Here is a 787-nt window from a genome sequence, read left to right on the forward strand (position 1 = left end):
TTTGACAGTCTCTCTTTCCCAGAGGTCCCAGAGCTATGATGACCACGTGACCTAGTTCTATTCAATGCTGTGCAAGGAGAAGGCTGCAGCTGGGTTTCTGGGAGAAAGTCTCCTACCATTTTGCTCACCTGATATTGTGTGAAGATGGGCAGCTTGTACCTGTGGCAATCATCTTGTGATCAAGAGGTGGCATGTCCAAGAATGAAAAGCTCACAGTTGAGAATGGCATGGTTGAGGCAGAAAGAAATTAGCTGACGGATGGTGCTGTGGAGCTGCTGCACCAAACTTGGAGCTCCACATCTTCAGAATTCTTGTATCATGAGATCAGTAAATGCTTTTATTGCGTAAGCCACTGTGAGCTGGGTTTTCTCTTTCTTTCAGCTGCTTGAAATCAAATGAGTGTAACATCAAAATGAATTAATTCATTGTTTAATTCACCACGAAGCTTGGAGGACTTTCAGTAATTCGAGGGCACCAGCTGAAGAGGTAGCAGAGTTCAGGAGGGGTGAGTGTGTTAGGCCACAGCATCAGTACCCAGAATAAGCAGTGGAAGTGCCAGTGGAGGCAGCGGTGCCCAGGCTATGGCAAACAATATCTGGTAATCCTAGCAGAAGAGGCAGATGTGCCAGACTGAAGTAATGTGAGTGGGGATGCCCAGCAGATGTAGTGGTCCCTGGTTGACACTGGGGTGCCTCATGTTGCAGAAATAGAAATAAAGAAGTTATGGCACAGAGTAGCTTTCTGAATAGCTGATTTTACTTGTTTACAGGCATATTTGAGGCATCAT

The sequence above is a fragment of the Papio anubis genome, chromosome 9 (assembly GCF_008728515.1).
Source record: "Papio anubis isolate 15944 chromosome 9, Panubis1.0, whole genome shotgun sequence".
In the NCBI taxonomy this organism is placed as follows: Eukaryota; Metazoa; Chordata; class Mammalia; order Primates; family Cercopithecidae; genus Papio; species Papio anubis.